General features: G+C 34.8%; 1 protein-coding gene and 1 long non-coding RNA gene across 8 annotated transcripts in view; both read left to right on the forward strand.

The window, feature by feature from the left end:
* Nucleotides 1-18,065, forward strand: part of LOC127845146 (uncharacterized) — a 226,638-nt gene that overhangs the window by 108,940 nt on the left and 99,633 nt on the right. The gene's annotated exons all lie outside the window — the stretch shown is intronic.
* LOC127845179 (uncharacterized) lies at nucleotides 14,772-17,903 on the forward strand. 2 transcript variants are annotated; one of them, XR_008033097.1, is made up of 3 exons: nucleotides 14,772-14,863; nucleotides 15,584-15,732; nucleotides 17,472-17,697. It is a non-coding gene; the product is annotated as an uncharacterized LOC127845179 (long non-coding RNA). The 2 variants fall into 2 exon arrangements; XR_008033096.1 differs by adding an exon at nucleotides 17,833-17,903 and having other exon boundaries at nucleotides 14,778-15,732; nucleotides 17,472-17,651.

Raw genomic sequence — 18,065 nt, forward strand, 5'->3', positions numbered from 1 at the left:
CCCTTTTGAAGAAAATAATTAACAGCTGTTTCCCTTTCGCTGAAAAGTTACCCTTTCTGCCGTGGCGTGCCTCAATACATTTAAATTCACAAAATGACGTTATTATACCAGCGAAATTCTCCGGTTAAACTCTTTTCCAATGTAAATAAACGGTGAAAAACATAAAATAGAAAGAAAATGTGTTGGATTCGATGGAATATTGTTTTTAATTCACTCGTGATCATAAAAATATATATAAATCTTGAAGTAAATCTTGATATGATAATCTAAAAAATAGAAAAAATTAGTTCCGAAAATTGGTTATTTTCACCGGTGAATAACAATTTGTTTATTTTCACTGCTGTTATTTCACTGTAGAAATGTCATATTTTATCATTAGGTATAAAAGAAATAACATATTCTGGGCGGCTGAATACATACAAATTTATCTCTTTTATCAGCCTCATGCTTCCCAGGTATTTGATAATAATTAAACACTATGTCACTATGTAGGTTGAGCAATGTAAAATAAATGACAAATCAAATTTAAACTTTAAATGAAATAAATCCTTTGTATTTCCTTGCAACGCAAACACATCCAAAATGCATATATATCTTTCAATATGTTTCGCGTTATACTGTAACCATCGCTTATAAAAAACATGAAAAATACTTTGTCAGTAAAAACAGCAAATGTGCAAATTACAAATTAAACAGTGCACAAATCTGAATTAGATATTTCCAAAATACTACATATTTACCGTATGAAGCAACTTTGAAAATAAGGTAAATGGTACACAATTTGTTGTTTTAACCAGGCTTTTTTGCGCGGCGACTCTCCTCGAATGGTTGAATGATGGGACTTTTCTACGAGTGTTAACTCCGTTGCGATCACTTACTACTAACCTAACTCAAATGTAGTCGGGCATAAAGTTTTTACAGGATGCAGAATCAACGGGATTTCCATGGGTTAACACACACGAGCTGGAACGAATGTAAACACACCGTTAAGAGCTTCATGTTTTGCAAATACCTCAAATTATTGTAAAAATCATATAGAAAATTCTTTAGTGTATAAAATACAGTTTTTTCTTGCAGTTTGTTCCAATATCTTAATGTTTGACAATAAATCCGTGAATGCGTCTGAAATTGGTGACATCATTTCATGTTGCGTGAAGCTTAACCGTATAAATGAATGCAGTACATATATAATTTTTGACCAAGAACACATGCTTATTAAATAAAGTAATTCTGATGTATTTCCCATTGCCATAAGCAGCACAAAAATCAGTCATTTATGCACAAGTTGATATTCTTCAGAAAAATTGTTTTAATAAGTTTTTCGAAAACAAGCATCACATACCGGTTCCCACAAATTTACATGATCCTGCACCCTGATTACGTTGCCATGCAGTGTTCGCATACGTAATTATTCTACGATGGCGCACAAGTGAAAAAAGAAATTACAATTCTTGGCAAAAATGTCAAATAAAAATCAATATAATGAAAGGACATCGTATAATAAGTAAGGTTGTATTATTTATAATTAATTTATTTATTACTTCGATTGCCCTTATTAAATTGCTGCATCACATCAATTGAACGGAATGGTTTCGTTCTCCGTACTGAATAAATACATAAATAAATAAATGAAGATTGTTCTGGACAACAATAATTATCACGCTGTAATTCACTTAAATTTATTGTAAGTATTAACAAGTAGCAAGTATGTTAGTGTAACAAGAAAAGACGTGTATACATGGATTGGACTGGGTTCCTTTAACTGTGGTAGGAAAAATACAACTATCATGGAGAAAAAATGGTTAATAGCTATGCCCGAGTTCTGTATTAAACTGATCGGATTTACTTCAGTGTTTCATGTTGATTTCTTGCATTACCGACGGAGAAAGAAGCTCTCGAGAATCAACAGTCGTCGTTTTCTCGCCGGCGAAGATGATGACGTAAATTGCCACTTCAGTGAATCGTCAACAAAGATAAATAACACACCCAAAGCAAGGAAAGATCACATTCGCGGTTTCCGTTTGGCAAATGGTAAGCATTTAATTACACATGCCATGTTTCTCAACGGTCATGGTTTTGACGGTAACATTACGACAACGGCACCGGAGCAGCCTGATTAAACCGCGCATACACTGCAATACACCGAAGAGTATATTGGTTCTGATGATTCGAGAATGCACACCATTTAAGTCAGATCTAATTACGCAGTTTTTATGTTCATTATAGTTTCATTCCGGAAAATAAAGACGGTGATCAGAAGAGGCAGTTGGAAAACCAAAGAAAGGGCGTACCGTTGCCCCCCAATCCGGTCCCGGCGGTTCTCGCTAACTCCAGACGACGATCCATGGTCAGTTACAAAGCCGGTATCAACAACGACAACTAGCCGAAATAGCCTAGTTCAAAGCTCAACAGTTTTGATAGGCAGCGGGTTAAGATTGGTTTTATCGGTACGTTACAAAATGCGCGAAAAACATGTATTAACATTGGTCGAGAATTGAGCATATAGATGCTCTGGTTGGCAAATGCCATGTATATGGTATAACGATGTAAAGACATGGTGAAACAAAATTAATTGGTGTTGTTTAAGTCCTTAATATTATTATTGGTGTTATATTAATATCAAATGCACGAATTTACTTAAATGTACTATTATGTTTGTTCAGTTAATGGAAGCCATTTATAATAGTATTTTGTTCACACACGAAACTGAAGTAAACAATTTTGATTCTGTATACAACCATCTGTTTAAAATACTTGTAATGCCGATGGAAAAAAAACATAAGCTTAGACCCCATTTATTTATTGCATTGAAAGCCTACAGCTTATTGAAACGCTCTCGGTTCCGTTTCGATGATAGAAGCAGTTCTTTGTATCTTAAGGGTGGATCTCAAGAAAGCGAGACCTCCGGGTTGATAGTTGGACCAATTACGGGACGGAAAATATTTATTTACGTGATTATATTACATTGAAATCATATGTAGGTTATAATTTCTATACGACAAGTTTCCATACTATGTTACCAATAGCTCGCAGTATATGTCATTACGATTAAATACGTTTTTCATGTTAATGGAAGTGGAACTATACTATATATGGAATATTTAACTTTTAGAACAGTTAAAATGTTGATGAATTTGACGTGGTCACTAAAATACTGACCATTCGAGATGTGTATAGCTGATCAAATACCGATAATGATAGATTTATTTGTCAAGACCAAATATTAATTGATATACTGACACCAGCTTCATTGCAACGCAAGAAGCTGGCAGGTTTATATCCGCATTATACTGACAGTTGTCGTGATTTAAAGCATTCAAATACCGGTTTGAAAGGACCATGAAGAGGGCATCTTGATTGTCATTAAAAACTATATGGGCCGTACTCTGTGAAAAAAGGGTTTAAGGCATGTGCGCAGAGTGTCACACTTTCCGCTTTTATGATATTTATCGTTTAAAGAAAGTCTCGTCTTAGCAAAATTCAAGTTAAGGCGGAAAGTGTCGTCCCTGATTAGCCCGTGCGGACTGCACATGCTTCTCTGGGACGACACTTGACGCACATGCATTGAGGTCCCTTTTCACAGAGCGCGGCTCATATTAATTTGTTGCATACATAAACAATTCAAATATGGTATGATTTAAGAGCTCAAGTGCATGAACCCAGTAACTCCCATACTAAATTAACTTGTCAACTCTCAAACGAACAGTATACACACGGAATGCTTAATGTATTACAACTATGATACACATACAAATATTAACTCTACTCGATCGTGTAAAAAAACCCTCATAGTCCATGTAAATTAACGGCTACATAATAAAAATGAAAGGTCGCTACGTATACAGTATTTAAGGGTTGTAATTTAGTAAATATAAAGCTTGTTACTTGAAGTACAACGATAATTTACAAGGATGTTACTCAATATTGTGTCACATACTTTAAGGTTTTTGCGTTGAAATTCAAATATGGCTACTCGTACCTAAATTATATACATTATTATTTACAGTATGTTTTTCTTGCATTTATCACATTAACAGCACATACATATGGGGTAAGCAATTCTGTATTATACCTCAAACTTGTATGTTATCATGTAAATTCACCCATATCAAATCACGTGGTTTTAGTGATAAGATTATCATACCACGTGATTGAGTAAACATTATCGATACCCGTCAATCATGTTTTGCTTTAGGTATGTATTTGTCGGGTTGCGCTATGCGACATTAAACAGCCGATATTCATAATGTATTCATGATCTTAAGAATGTTTATAACAACTATTATCTGTTTTCATCATAGAATAGAATAAAGTAATGTTTATGGGTTAGAAAAGCAACAAAAATAACAACAATACACCTTAAATTAGACAATGTTTGTAGAAACAAAATGTTTCTTTAAAACTATTTTCCGATTATCGTAATTCAATTAGTTTTTTGCACGAAAGGTATTTGCCTATTTTTTAAAATTATATACGCTTTCTACTCGAAGCTTACAGCCGTGTATGTCGTTTAATGACAATAATTGTTTTTTATATGTGTTGTTGATACGAGGAGTCAAGTCTAAATACCACGTACTACGTTCACGTACTTAGCTATATTTTAAGAAAGCTATAAGGCTTATACCTTGAAAAAACATTTGAATCAAAAGTATGTCACAAGTTCAACGATTAACATTGCCTGATTGACTTTTATTTAAGTTATTTAAATCAAGAACTGTGGTTTTAGATTGAGTTATATCGACCCCGTTGATCTGTTTACCTTTGTTAGCAATACCTGGTGAAGCTGATTTCAGGTAAGGTTATACAATTATTTCAGTTGCTCACATTGCTTTAATAGTATGCTGATATAAAGTCTGATTAAATAAGTGTCACAATTCATACGTGACGTTTGCTATTAAACTTTAAATAAGTGATATTGATTGCTTTGTTTACTTTTACTGTAGGAAAACGCTTAAACGAGTGTTTGCATTGTATTAAAGTTACCGTTTTGTTTTACATTTCACATACAACTCTCTTTTTCAGGTACAGAAATACCTGGTGAACAAGACAATTGGGATTCCGCTGTGGAACAGGACCGGGCTTCTATGTCATTCGGCGGGATGCGAAGACACTATTAGGATGATTGCCATGAACAGATTCCCCTTTATAGTAATCAATAATAGCGTTTACTGTGTTTTGACAACTTTATTTGTGTGTGAATTGTGATACTGATTGTTTCAATAAATGTTTAGTCTTTAGACTAAACTACGTACACAATATTATCATAAATCGCTAAAAAGCACAATTGTTGGCACACATTCATAACTCATGAATTAAGCGAAAACATACCGGCTGGAAATCTTATAACAACATTCGTGTGCTATTCCGTTTATACAAAGACCTATAGATTATATAGATTGTAATCTATAGGTCTTTGGTTTATAATAAGTAGTTCTAATATTAACAGCTAAACGTAATGACCCAATATTATATATATATTATTTCAGTCTAGTGTTTTTCTGGAGCCGTTTAGCCAGTACACACACGGGCAATCCAATATGAACCACGCGGTTCCGTCCCTGATGTATTCGACCAGGGGTGCATACGAGAGCCTAATCCATTGCAACATTAAAGGCTATGATTATCAACAGATGTACAACATCTGGACATGCCCGCGGATGGCGATTAAACTTGCTGTATGAGAGCGCGTTGAAAAAATAAATACATAAACACTATCATTATTTATTACTTCTATTTCAGAACAATTCAACATTTAGCATGAATCCAATATACGTATAGATAAGTTTGTGACTCTTACAAACTTATTAATTCAAGTACTTGATTGCTTACTTAATTGTACGTCAAAGCTGAAACGGCTATTTTTTTAACAATTATATGAGTTGAACTGCGGTATAATTTTTATTTTAAACGGTTCATTTTATTAATAAATATAATCATTTCAATCATTCCAATGATATTAGCAAGCAAATTTAATGTTGTTTCGGGATTGTTTGTGTAGTAATACAGCATGAGATATTTCCTTACACAGTGCAATATAATATATCGCTTTAGTAGGTAATAAAGAAATTGAATTAGATAAAATTTAAGAACGTGTCATCTTATAGTACTTGATAATATTTTAAAATAAATATTTCCGTTCCAGGAATATGGGCATTGCGATATTCTTGATCCTTTAGCATGGGAAGTTAAAATGTAATATTCAAATAAGTTAATAAGTACATGTAAGTCTAATTCTCTAATTCGAATAATGGAATGAAATGCCATACTTTACATGAATATAACTCTTATTTTGTTTAATTCCTGACATATTATGTTTAAAGAAAAACATATCATATTGTATTAAAGGACTATTGCAATTTGGAAACCACAGTACTTATAATTGTTAATTTAATTCACTTTAAGCGATTATGGAATTATATCATTGTAAATTGAAATATGTGTGAGAAAATATAAATAAACAGCCATGTTTATCCACCACAAATAGTTCAGTTGTCATTGAATTTCATTATCACAGAGTCGTTAAATACAACTTGTTTGTTCGTAATACAATCGTTTAAAATGTATACAACTATCATTAACTTATCATAACAGCGTGTCACCTTGGAAGGATATGCAAGACCACAAACGGAGCCATTCTAGACGGATATCATCAACTGGTGCAGGGTATCGTCAACTGGTGCAGGGTATCGCGGCTAGGATATCATCAACTGGTGCAGGGTATCGCGACTAGGATATCATCAACTGGTGCAGGGTATCGCGGCTAGGATATCATCAACTGGTGCAGGGTATCGCGGCTAGGATATCATCAACTGGTGCAGGGTATCGCGGCTAGTGTTTTCATCACGACTATACAGGGTCGACCGGACGCAATCCGCTACATACAGGACGTGAACATAATTCCGGCACAGATTTCGGATCATCGGGTGGACTGGGAATGTTAAAAGGATGCTCCTTTATGTCTTTTTTCTTGAACTGCGAATAAACTGTATTGGTGTTTGATTAATTAAATGTGTCACAATTGACGACAAAGTTTTTTCCTGTGGTTTTCTTTCTGTAAGATTATATACTATTATATAAGTGTTTTACTGGAATTAGGTGGTACTTATAGAGTATCTTAATTCATTTTCAGTTAATTAAATAAATTATGTAACGACCGTCTTGTGCTTATGTGGAACCGATCAGGTATTTTAATTCATTTGCAGGTACTTAAGTTGAATATATTGGAACTGTTTTGTTCTTATGTCGTACGTACACAGAATTTAAATGCATTTGCAGTTAAATAAGCTAGTTACTTGGTAAATGCTTAGTGGTATGTAGTACTTGAAGTAATTCAATTCATTTGTTATTAATTATATGGTAACTGTCTGGCAACATAAGGCACGAATCAATGGTGATAATTCGGTTTGACTCTGTTGAGTGGCAACACTATTTTAAAGGACGTTGGCTGGAACATAGACACAAATCTGTAATAACAACATTATTTGGTTTTAAACATATAAACAACTTAAAGATAATTGGATCGTCATGAAAATTATATTTTTAAAAACCTTAATGGTTTGTTTAGCTATGTCTATTTTCTATTTAAGCATTCGGATATTTTTCAAATAAATTTCAACATTGATAAGATTTCGGATTTTCTACAACTTACTTTCATACCATTTCAAATACTCTATTAAGCTTAGTTGTCATGGCCAATTTTGAATTGCATTCATATCGATGTCAATTGCAGTTTAGACGCGTGCAGCAGTTTTTCGAACAGTTGAAATGTCATAATATTTGTTCGTTATAAAATAAATTGGAAATTGTGCATCCACTGTCCTACAAAGCTGAAATTAGTTGTTACCATATATTACTACACAATGTAGATTATTTTTGGACACATAATTGACACTTTGATTGTTACGATGAGAATGGTACAATAGTTGAACGCGTCATGTACGATTTGGCGTTGTTATCGTACCTTAAAGGCTCTGTACATGACTTTATTTTTATTGAACATTAATATTACAAGACGGACTAGGTAATACTTAAATTTGCGTCAATAAGCATATACTTTAAAAAAGGAACGTGCAGTTCGATTCAAAAGTGCTTTTTACCAATATTTACGGATACTTTATAACCTATGCGAAAAAATGTGCATGTTTGGTGATTTATTGTTGGCAGATAGTGAGATTGTCTGGAAAAAAAGCATTTTAAACCCCTAACGTGTTTTCGTGACCTCTCAAAAGCGGCAACCCTAGTTTTAAATCGTTAAATAGATTTTGTTACGTGTGACTACATTGTACTCATTAGCTGATCGAAACAATAATTAATATTTAAGGAGTTTAATTTTAACCGCATTTAACAATATAAATGTGCCGTACGAAGGGACCAGTCCGGTTCGTGTCGAGCAATTTCAATTGTGTTATCAGCTTATCAATTCTTATTATCTCAGAGGTTTTCAATGATAGATAGAGTGCAGTCAATTTACCGCCGTGTGTTTTGTTGATAGAATAGAAATAGAATTTCCAACAATAAATAATAAACAGAAGGTATTATGGTTTAAATTTTCAGATAGAAACGCCTTATACATAACGTACATGCAATTGTGGGTTTGTGTTCGCACCCGCTTTTCGGGAATACATGAATTATATTTCTTAAAGGTATAGGATCCCATAACACAGTGTCTCAATAAGCACGAGGTTTTTAATAGAAACGGAGCAAAAAATGTTTACCGATACTAAAAGAAAATCATTATATGCAAAAACTGCTTGCACGCATGCCACCAATATGGCAATTCATCGACGAATATTTTTTTAAATATAAACATACACTTTGTATTGTATGAATTCAGATGGAAAATGAAGCCACGTCTTCTACTGACGATAATTCTACTTTCCATTTGGTTAGCATCACACACTGTGATGTTGTTTTTGTTTCATTAACATTAGCAATTGATTGTGGATACAATTCTTATACATATCGAACACATGTCAACTTTAAAAAAGGTAGTTATGCCTTTATATCATATTTAAATTAACAAATCGATTACGTTTGCAGCATTGACATGTTTGAGATGCACCACTGTTGTACAGCCACAACATTGTGAGACAGTCATGACTTGCCCTCAAAGTGACGATGTGAGTAGAATATTTGACAGACATTTTAAATTGTTTAATCATATTGCTTAGATACGATTGAATTGGGTCACCATATTGTGTCACTTTTGCTTGACGTAGCATTAATGTTTTTTAATGTCGTGGTTTATGACTTAACGATGCATTGTATATATTTTAATTTAAATTAAGATAATAAAATAAAAATCCTACCATCGTTATCGTCTTAAAATTATCAAAATAAAGTTTGCGGTTTCAAAACTTATTTCGTGTAAATGTTTTTTTACCTAATTTGTTGAGACGGAGACTGAACAAATATTAATTGCACATCAGTTTAAAATATTATTGCCAGGAATGCTTTGCTGTATTTATTTCATCAAAACAACATTGTTAGGTTTGCTTTGTCGAACGGAGGACAGATGACTTTGGAGAAGAGGGATACGCCCTAGGATGCATCTCTCAACGTGTATGTACGAGTAATATTCCAAATAATAGGTGGTAAATTTATTGTTATGGTAACATGTTTAAAAATATCTCTAGACGTTAGCTCTATGAGCAAGCAAAAATTGTACACCAGCGTCAACTAAACTTGCATTTACATTTACTGAAATTTATTATACATATAGTCATGTCTGATATGATATATATTATATAAGATGATACATTGGTTTATTTATCGTCTCCTCAAAACAGACATTTTACGCATCTCAACATATTTAAACGCAATGCTTAAAAGTTGAAGATACGTTGCATCACACTCGATCATCTTTCAGAAAGATCGACTATTATGATTTGATGTTTATGGTGGTTAACTCATTAAAATGACAAAATACTTCGTAGTGCCACCCAGTGTTTCATAGCTTTTTTATACATTGTATTAAGCCAGGTGTCTTTAAAAATGTATTCAATGTGTACATACAATTAACGCTGTAATGCAGTCCTGCCACAACAGGAGGGGTGTGGGGAAATAGGTTAGTTGATGAAAATTATCATCTTATCAAATATACGTATAATTACATATGGAACTAAAATAACGTAAAAAATATGGAGTATACATAGTTAACAATTTTCAACTAGTAACACAATCGTTTTTATTGCTTTAGCCAAGTAACTTACTGACAGCAAGATTTACATACTACATTTTGGCGTTTAACTGCCAGCCATTGAAGTAAAAATAAATAAATAAATCGATAAATAAAAATAAATAAATAAATATATATTTATATACCGTTGACCATTTATCACATCGTATGGTGTCAATAAAACGCCGTGTATCGTTTCAAAATCGTATAAAACGGACGATGTTGTATTGTTATTATTATGAATACATGTCAAAACTATTGAATACGTGTGCATTATTTTCCAGCAACAATTGATCTCTTATTACACTAGCCTCATGGGCATTACAGGTTTTCCTTCAAACCGCGGACCTATCTGCTACAATTGTCATTCGCCATTACCGGATGGTCGTTGTCATAATGTGGATATATGTCGTACCGGAGAGGTATGCCTTCTACGCTGTTATTATTATGCAACAGTATATCAATGTCAATACCATCAACAATACACAAACAGAAGAAACACATTTTAACAGCTAAAAATATAGCTTTGTTTACAGTGCCACATGCAAAGAGCAGTCATTGCACATTAATATGTTTATAAATTATTTCTCAAATTTGAAACAATTGTATTCAATAAAAGAAAATACATGTACCTAGATATTTGACGACACTTTATTATATAAAAAAATTAAACACACCTCAATAATGATGCTATTATTGTATTTTTTTTACTGCGGATTGCAAATATAATTAATTATGCACGTTTATAAGAATAACATTTTTAAGGTATGCAGCGTGACTGGAAAAGAAAAGTTCGGAACACAAGTCTTTACATCGCAATGCGTTCCCATCGATGTGTGTAACTTGGCATAAGTATTTTTCGATTTATATATCTCACAATCTCCAAATGTTTTTTTTAGACAAAGTTTATTCAAGAGAAATAGATTATTTCAATAATTCACATTGACAAATAATAATAACAATGACACAAATAATCATTCTTTATTAAAGGTTCTTTGTACCATCAATATAATATGTTAAAATATGTTAATGTATCACCTGAAATTCATTCCCTTCTGTACTAAATCGTCTTTGAAACATTTAATCGCTACGAGTTTAAAGACATCGTTAATGTTCGGATTCTTGTAAATTTATTTGTAAATTTCAAACACTCCGAATCAAGCTGACATATTTAATTTTTTTCGAAATCTCATACCACATTACCAATAAACTGCATTTGGGACATAAAATAAGTCGGTGTTGTGTGTACATAAGGATTATATACTTTTCCAAAGATCAGAAGATCCGAATAACAATCATTGAATGTATTACCATTGTTAAGGACTGCGGGCCACATAATGTTGGACTCATCATCGGTAAACGTAGCAGTTTGACTGAGCAGTTCGTCCGGACATATGACCCTTATGGCTGCTTTCAATGTTGCAGCAGTGACCTTTGCAACCGCAAATGCAAGACACAATAAACCCACCTATGTCAGTGTCTTTTTATGTAATATTGTTTATTTTCGTTATGTATTTTTTCTTCTCTGTCAATGCATTACTGTACTGCGTATTATTGACAATATACTGACCATTATCTTGTCTATTTCACCAAAAACGAGCGCATGTTTGTTAATGCAAAGAACGTGTTTTGTCGAAAGTATGATAGCCTTTCAAAGTATTTTGTTAAATTTGATACATAAGTCATTTAAAGTCATTTTTGTTCTGTCAAACAGTGGACGCACAATGGGGTTTATGGGCGACATGGTCGTTGTGTTCTTCTAACTGTAACCAGACACGGACACGAGCGTGCGACAACCCCGCACCGCAACCAGACGGGAGAGATTGTCTTGGTTATGCGATACAATCACAAAGCTGTTACATGGACCAATGCCTAGGTATTATTATTGACATTGTACGTTCTATTCAATCAATCACTACTCACGAGGCATATATTAATTTCGAATTGTGTGAACTTTTTAAAGGTATGCACAGTATGATAAAAAATCTCATCATTTAAACACCATCATGAGAAAACAACAATGCGCTGATATTTACATACATCATTTGACTACATGTCGAACGATTAAACTATAAACTGTACGCTTAATGTGTATTCTCTTTTCTGCAAATGACCTTGCAGATTTCACTAAAGCATACTTATTATTAATGCATAAACCTGCATTAAGAATACGGACCGTGGGGTTTACGGACTAAATAGTCATTTTGTACTTCTCAATGCAACCATGCACGTGCTCGAGGTGCGACTATCCAGTACCGCTATCAGGCGGTAGAGATTGTCTTTTGACATGACATAAACACAAAGCTGTTATAGAGACCAATGTGCATCTAATGTTTCAAATGAGGTGTTTTAAATCTGTGCAAGTAACAAATACGGAAGAACATAATTAAACTTATATACAGTTAAACAAACTATGGAAAGTGAAGAGAACGTAGGAAATCGCTGATGGGTATTGGGACTGTGTCAACTATTTGACTGCATGAACATAAATATCAATTAATTTCGGTAAATGTTTGGAATTACGCAATTTGTTTGAGACTGACTTTACTATTATTTACTTTTCTCTCCTCGTAATTCGTCGTTATGTACAGCTTTCAAGCTTCCAAACTCCAAATAAGCAGTTCATTTGTTCGCATAACACATGTCTTTAAGTTGACGGACGATGGGGCTCATGGACTGCATGGTCCTCGTGTTCTTCTCATTGTAATCAGACACGGTCACGTGCATGCGACAACCCAGCACCGATTAATGGCGGAAGCGATTGCCCTGGTAATAGGCTGCAAACACAAAGCTGTAACACTGACCAATGTCCAGGTAAGGCTTTAAGCACATTGTGTTGGTGTGAAATGCAGCTTGACTTAATAAAAAAAGACACTGAAGCAGCATCCGTAGAATATAACTCTTATTATTACAAGCTGTCATTTAATGCTGACAAAGGATAAGTTGCTCAACCTATGATACATTATAAATGTAAAGGACAATAACACACGCACGCAAGCACGCACGCAAGCACGCACGCACGTACGCACGCACGCACGCACGCACGAAACATTGTGTGGTGGACCTTTACCTGTGGGCAAGTCGATTTTTTGTCGAGCCCACTTATGGAGAGCTCGACATATTTGTCACAATTGGCGGTTTTGTGTATGTGGGTCAGTCTGTCAGTATGACAGTTCGGGTTAGGCTTGTCTGGAGCGTAAGTCTGTTATTGATTGTAGGAATTTCAAATAACTTACAACAAATGTTCACAATCATGACATGACCAGTCACTGCTCAAGAAAACGTCAATATCTCAAAGGTCAAGTTCACACTTTGAGTTCAAATGTCAAAAATGGCCATAAATGACCTTGTCTGGGCCATTATTATGTCATTCATTGTCAGAATTAAATTCAATTTAAAATCATGTGTTCACCATAATTTGACGGTGTTGCATGGGAAGGAATAATGTCGAAATCTCGAAGGTCAAGATCACACTTTACGCAGCAAAACACCCTCTCACACATCCAAATCTCATGCTCTCCTTTTTTATACGCCGTTTTTAAAAACGGGACGTATTATAGTTTCACCCTTGGCGGGCGGCGGGCGGGCGGCGTCCACAGCAGTGTCCGCTCTCTAATTCAAATAGTTTTCATCCGATCTTCACCAAACTTGGTCAGAAGTTGTGTCTAGACAATATCTAGGTCAAGTTCAAATATGGGTCATGCCGGGTCAAAACCTAGGTCACTAGGCCGCCCTCGGATCAAATTTGTTTTCCTTATATAATATATATAATGAACACTTAAAAATATTCTTATCAAAAACTGCAGTGCGAACATACATATTTTGCATAAAACATCATCTGGTGAACTTCTATACAGATTTTTACAATTATCGGCTGGTGGTACCAATGATAAATTCATTGAATTTACCTGCTAAGATTCATTTGCTTTGTGGATATGCAATAACTTGCAATGTTTTTAAAGTGATTGAATGGTTCAACATTAACATAAAATTAAAAAGAAAAAAAACTATTTCATACATCATATTATACTTATAAAAAGCCATAATTGTAATGCTTTCATGGAAAAAAATGAATGTTTGCTTAATTTTCAAAAATATTAATAAATCTTTAATGTTAAGGATTCCTGATAAAGGTTTTACGTGTGCACAGAATGTTATGGTAATCTCCAAAGCATTCCCATTACAAAAAACAACCGATGTCTATGGATAAGTTATTTTTATTCCCCCTTTCGAAGAAAAGGGGGTATATAGTTTTCGCACTGTTCGTCTGTCTGTCAGTCTGTCACACTTTTCGTGTCCGCTTTCTAATTCAAATAATTTTCATTCGATCTTCACCAAACTTGGTCAGAAGTTGTGTCTAGACAATATCTAGGTAAAGTTTGAATATGGGTCATGCCGGGTCAAAAACTAGGTCATGAGGTCACTTAGAGCATTTCAAGGATTTAGCATGGTGTCCGCTCTCTAATTGAAGTAGTTTTCATCCGATCTTCACGTAATTTGGTCAGAAATTGTGTCTAGACAATATCTGGGTCAAGTTCGAATATGGGTCATGCCGGGTCCAAAACTAGGTCACGAGGTCACTTAGTGCTTTTCAAGCATTTAGCATGGTGTCTGCTTTCTAATTGAAGTAGATTTCACCCGATCTTCACCAAATTTGGTCAGAAGTTGTGTCTAGATGATATGTAGGTCAAGTTGGAATATGGGTCATGCAGGGTCAAAAACGAGGTCACAAGGTCACATAGTGCATTTCAAGTATTTAGCATGGTGTCCGCTCTCTAATTGAAGTAGTTTTCATATGATCTTCACCAAATTTAGTCAGATGTTATACTAAATGATATCTAGGTCAAGTTCAAATATGGGTCATGCCGGGTCAATTACTAGGTCTCGAGGTCACTTAGTGCATTTCAAGCATTGAGCATGGTGTCCAAAACCTTCGAACGGGCGTATCTTGTGACACTTTGGCACTCTTGTTTAAAACTGACGATGCATGAAACTATTTTCACTCATATTTTTTATGTAATTTAAATGCCAAAATTTAGAAAATGCATATGAATGGGAAACGAAACTGTAAGTAAGTAAATAGTGTTACAGTTACTGTACAAACAACCCATTTTTCAAAAGAAGCGTTTTTTTTTGTAAACTGTACTGATGATTTTGCTAGTTATGCCATAGGTTGTTGATAACTGGCGTTTGTTCAGCTAATTTCATTATTTCTTTTATAGCCATTATTGTGTTATCATGGTCATTGATGTGAACGAAAGCAAACTGTTATTTTTACAGCATCCAGTAAAAATACCCATATTGTAAATCTCACGGGTACTACTGCTCTAATGTTTGATCAAGAAAGCATCTAATGGATTATCAAACAAGTGGTTTCACTCAATTGATTTTTGCATATATAGGAAGGAGGACCTAGATATTGAGCTGGAGACAGTGAAGGTGCTGACCTCTGTGTGGAACACTTAGAAGCTGGCAAGTTTTCATATTGAAGGGCATGGTTCCCAACCGCCCATCACACACAGAATGTAGCTTGTCGTCTTCCGCAGTAAAAACTGGTTAGTGCTCCAAAATGCGAGACCTGGTTCATATGTATGCTGCTGGAGTATTAATTATTATTATTAAGATTATCTTGTTTTATATTTCTTGATTATTTGCTATTATATCCCCAAAAACGAAGTATAGTGGGGTATATAGGAGTGACCTTGTCTGTCTGTCGATGGCTCCGTATTAAGTGTCCCCATTCTATTTCAAGGTGTTTATCGGATCTTCACCAAACTTGGTCAGAAGTTGTTATAGATGATGTCTAGGTCAAGTTTGATTATGGGTCATGCCGGGTCAAAAACTAGGTCACGGGGTCACTTAGTGCGTTTAAATCATTCATCATGCTGTCCGCTCTCTTATTTAAGTAGTTTTCATCCAATCTTCACCAAACTTGGTCAGAATTTTATCGAGATGATCTCTAGGTCAAGTTTTAACATGGGCAATGCCCGGTCAAAAACTAGGTCACAGGGTCACTTTGTGCGTTTTTTAGCATTCAGTATGGTATCTGCTCTCAAAATCAAGTAGTTTTCATCCGATCTTCTCCAAACATGGTCAGAAGTTTAATCTAGATGATCTCTAGGCCAACTTCAAACGTGGGCCATGCCGGGCCGAAAATTAGGTCACAAATGATTTTGACTTTAGGTCCTATAACACTGGCTTGCGACACCTGTCGACAGGCTTTCAACACAATTTTTTGGAATTAATACATGTAGTGGACTGAATATCTATCTAAGTTTGGTTGTGAGCTTATCTGGGCCATAACTATGTCATTCATTGTGAGATTAAACAAAAAAATTGCACATTTGTTCACCATCATTGGACGGTGTGTCATGCCAAAGAATTGTCGATATCTCTGAGGTCAAGGTCACACATGCATAATAACTCTTAAAATCGCCAAACATGTAAATATGTTTGTCTTATTTTGTGAAGACAGCATGCAAAATATTCTGTGTCAATGCGGTATGTGGGGGTATTCCTGGTATATTGGAGTCTGTATGTTGGTTGGTCTGTTGTAGATTTGTCTATCCATTCAAACCTGTAAATATGTGATCAGCATGAAAAGAAGATTTTCAAAACACAATTTTTATTTGCATTGATTTCAAATCCAAGAGTATTGGTCTTGATTCCTTGATCCTCGCTCATAAACATTCACAGGGACAGCAGGGGTATTTTATTATTGTTTATGACCAAGTTTGTATTAAATTTGTTTTGAAAGTGTAAACTTTTTAATGGATAATTAGATAGATTGAACAAAATTAATTTATTATGCCCTCCTTCGAAGAAGAGGGGGTTTATTGTTTTGCACATGTCGGTCAGACCGTTCATCAAATGGTTTCCGGATGATAACTCAAGAACGCATAGGTACATTAATCATGACTGGCAAATGATCCCTTCAATTTTCAGTTCACTAGGTCAAAGGTCAAGGTCACAGTGACTCGAAACGGTAAAATGGTTTGCGGATGGTAACTCAAGAAAGTTTAAGCCTAGGATCATGAAACTTTATAGGTATATGATCATGACTGGTAGAAGACCCCTTTTGATTTCCAGGTCTCTAGGTCAAAGGTCAAGGTCACAGTGACCTGAAGCAGTAAAATGGTTTCCGGATGATATATATATAATTAGCTATTGATACTTAGTGAGAGTGATTACATGAGTATTCACACAATGGCTGCCACTACAACTGACAGCCCATTTGGGGGGGCATGCATGTTTTACAAACAGTCATTGTTAACATTAAGTTATCTGTATCTAGTACCATTTTAAAATGGAGGGGATGGTGTTGGAGATGCTACGGAGACTAAAGGGAAACATGGCTTGCAAGAACTTCACCATAATATCCTGAAGAGGAACATGAGCTTGTCCAGGACCACTTCGCAAGCAATGACCCACAAGTACTGGACATTGCTAGAACTGCTCTGTGGGTATGCTGCTGGTATGTTGCTGGAGGTGATGTTTTTGTTTGAGATTGAAAGAGTGTTGCTTGTTTGCGCTGGTAATCACAAACTTGTTTAAAAGTTGAAATGATAAAGAATTAGTAACTAAACATAATAAGTACAAAAGAATGACACTCACAGATCTCTCCATAAACACCAATACCCTTCTCTCCATAACAGGGTGCTGGAAGATGCTTACTGCTATATTGACGGCTTTCGAGCGCTTCCTGGACCTAAGAATTATCTCCCAGCAGCAACCTCCCCAAGGTGTGACGAGAGTCTTCAAGATAATTGAAAGAGGCTGCAATATAAAGTATAATTGCATAACGAGCCAAAATGGAAAGCTTAGGTTTGGAATAACTCGTCTCATGGTCAAAGTCACACTTAATACTCAATTTTCACATACCATTATA

The sequence above is a fragment of the Dreissena polymorpha genome, chromosome 9, assembly GCF_020536995.1.
Source record: "Dreissena polymorpha isolate Duluth1 chromosome 9, UMN_Dpol_1.0, whole genome shotgun sequence".
Lineage (NCBI taxonomy): Eukaryota > Metazoa > Mollusca > Bivalvia > Myida > Dreissenidae > Dreissena > Dreissena polymorpha.